This window comes from Propithecus coquereli, unplaced genomic scaffold (assembly GCF_000956105.1).
Source record: "Propithecus coquereli isolate 6110/MARCELLA unplaced genomic scaffold, Pcoq_1.0 Scaffold139, whole genome shotgun sequence".
NCBI lineage: Eukaryota > Metazoa > Chordata > Mammalia > Primates > Indriidae > Propithecus > Propithecus coquereli.
The window spans coordinates 2,747,235-2,749,989 of record NW_012138191.1 but is presented as its reverse complement, the minus strand read 5'-3'; the positions used below and the strand labels follow the sequence as shown (position 1 = coordinate 2,749,989).

The window sequence follows — 2,755 nt, the reverse complement described above, 5'->3', positions numbered from 1 at the left end:
GAAGATGCTGACTCAGAAAAAGCCTCAAGAACAGCACAATAAAAGTGTTCATGTTGCTGGCCTGTCATGGGTAAAGCCTGGCTCAGTTCAACCTTTCAGTAAAGAGAAAACAGTAGCAACCTAAGAGATGGTGAATCTGGTGCACCATGCACTTTCCTGCTGGACTCTGGCCTGGTTAAAGCTGACCGATGGCAAAGGGTTGCCGGAAGAGTAAAACTGTGTGTATAATGACTGACGATCAGTGTTTTCCATGTATGCATATGTTCTAACAGCAGGCTTTGGAAACCTCTCTCTAAGTAATACATTACTTCCGTCAGAAGTGTCTTACGGTGGTTATCTAGTTCAGTACTCCAAATTATTGCGGACCTTGAGGCTTAAGTATGTTTTTGTTTGTTTGTTTGAAACAGACATTTATTCTCAGAATAATGCACAAAAGCACAGGTTGAGGCTACTGCTGGGAGGCTTCCCCCTGTTTTCTTCCTCCTCCCCCTCCTCACTGAATGCCAGGGAGAACACAGTTGAAGGAAACATGCCATCATAAACAATGATCTACTCTAAAGACGAAAGGTTTGGTCCAAAAGAACTCAACATAATAAATCCAATTACTCTGAACAGCTTCACTGGGTAGTTTCCACAGGGTGGCTCTTCAGTGCTCCAGGGGGCCTGCTTGAGGGAGATGAGGACTGAGCGCATGCGGGAGGCATCTTTGGCCTGCTTGCTGGACTTGGGGTTACAGTCACACAGCCGGGCACTCGTTCCCACTCAGCGCCTGGGGACGGACGACTCATCAACTTTGTTCACAAAGGCTTCTTCTGCTGCCGTGTTGTCTGCTTTTGTTTTCTGTAGCTGCTCGTCCTGTCTCGCATACCTGTGCTCTAGCTCCTTCACTGCTTTCTTTCCACTCTGCTGCTTGCTTCCAAGAGTCGGCATCAAGGGCTGCCAAGCATTCCGTTTGCTCTTCTCCCCATTTTGGGATACTCTCAGGCTCTGACTGCAGTCGATCCGCTTGTGAAATAGCTGCGTAACTGTCTGTTGGACCGTTACTTTGCTGCTGGTATTCGCCATTCACCACTCCGTCAACAGCATCAGGACCCCGGGTGGCTCGCCCTGCGGCTGGGGCCCGGGGACGCCGCCGTCCAGGATGGCGAAGGCCTGGTGGCTCTCGATGCCCGCAATCTCGCTCTCCTGCTGCGCCGAGAAGGCCAAGTCCGGGTCTTCTTCGCCCGGTTCCCCCGGGGGGGGGCCCGCAGGGCCGCCGAACGGATCTGGGTCAGCCGGGGCGGGCAATTCAACGGCGCCGACACCAGCGTTGAGACAGACCATCCGACCCACCGACACCACCGCTGCGGTGGCGACTGCGATCAGAGGGCAAGCGGGAGGAGGGAGAAGGCTTTACATTGAGGGCTGGAAGGAAGAACGTTGAGGCTAGAGTTCTTACTCCTTTACTTACCTGGTTCTGGGCTCTGGAAGAATTATGGTTTCATATGCCAGGAAATACTTAGCAGTGATAGGTACAAAAAAGGAAAGATTGTCCTCTCTGACTTTGCCTAATAGGAATCTTACTGTGGTGATAAATATTAGACCCATTACTCTCTTGAACAGTCGTACTTGGAAGAGGATGTAGGGGGCTTGGTTGTAGTTGGCTGAGGGAGGAAGGAATCACAAAGGAGTATTTCCCACTGACTCATTCCTGGTAGCACCAGAATTCTAGTCTGAGCTACCACTCTGCCTTAGGCAGGAAGTGTCCTTCAGACAGGATTACCTTTCCATTAAACACTCCTGGGGGGCAAGCACTAACTCTTAGGACTTAATTTCAAAAGGATCTTCCAAAACCACAGATGAACACCTACATATCTTTAAAATCTTGTTTAGGAAAGGTGCGGGGGAAGACTACGAAAACCAGGATCAGAAGATGACGGTAGTTTACTCATTTTCTTCTTTAATTTTGCCGTGGCAGAGGAAGGTCAGAAAAATCATCCAGAACAAAGTGACTTTGGCTAACTTTCCAGGACTGTCTCTATACTTTTATTTGCACAGTTTTGTTTTATTTTTGCCAAAGCCTGTCATCAAGAAGGTGACTGTACTTAGTATTTATTTATTTGTTTATTGATTTATTTATATTTTTTGTCTGAGACCAAACAAGACAAATGAGTTATAAACTGTAACTCTGGTGAGTAGACAGCAGAGCCCGGTGCCTGGCTGAGGTTGACTTTTCAGGTTTGGTTTGAGGCCCTTGTAAATTTTTGGTTATTTTTAACCTGCCTTGCATGAACGTAGGCTAGAAAGAGCGTGGTATTCATCTAGTTCTGCTACATAAATCTCTTTGGAGGGGCTTGTGAGGTATCTTTTCCTTTGAGCAGACCAAACAGGTTAGAAAAAGAGAGAAAGAAAAAAAAGCAGACACCAAATTATTGATTTGAAGCTCAAAATTGCCACCACCTTAAGGTGAGGGGAGTCAGACCTAAAGTAATAAAACTGGAATTGATAGAAAGGCCTCAGGGCACTCTCATGGCTCATGGTAAGACGGAGATGCAAACCTTGGGACTTGAATTTGTGTCTCTGATATTCTGATTTTATAATAAGGATTTACTTGGTATCTATAGAAATAAAATGTCTCAGCTAGAATAATGCCACATTTCTCATACACAGGTACAAATCTTTGAAAAATCTGAAGTTAGGTAAGTAAGTGGCTTTTGCTGTATGTGTGTGTGTGTGTGTGTGTGTGTGTGTGTGTGTGTGTGTGTCTGTGAATGTG

The 2,755-nt window shown here is 46.6% G+C and overlaps 1 pseudogene; it reads right to left on the bottom strand.

Annotated features, from left to right (window-relative positions):
* Nucleotides 1–549: 549 nt before the first annotated feature.
* Nucleotides 550–1,323, bottom strand: LOC105806169 (annotated as a pseudogene).
* Nucleotides 1,324–2,755: the final 1,432 nt, after the last annotated feature.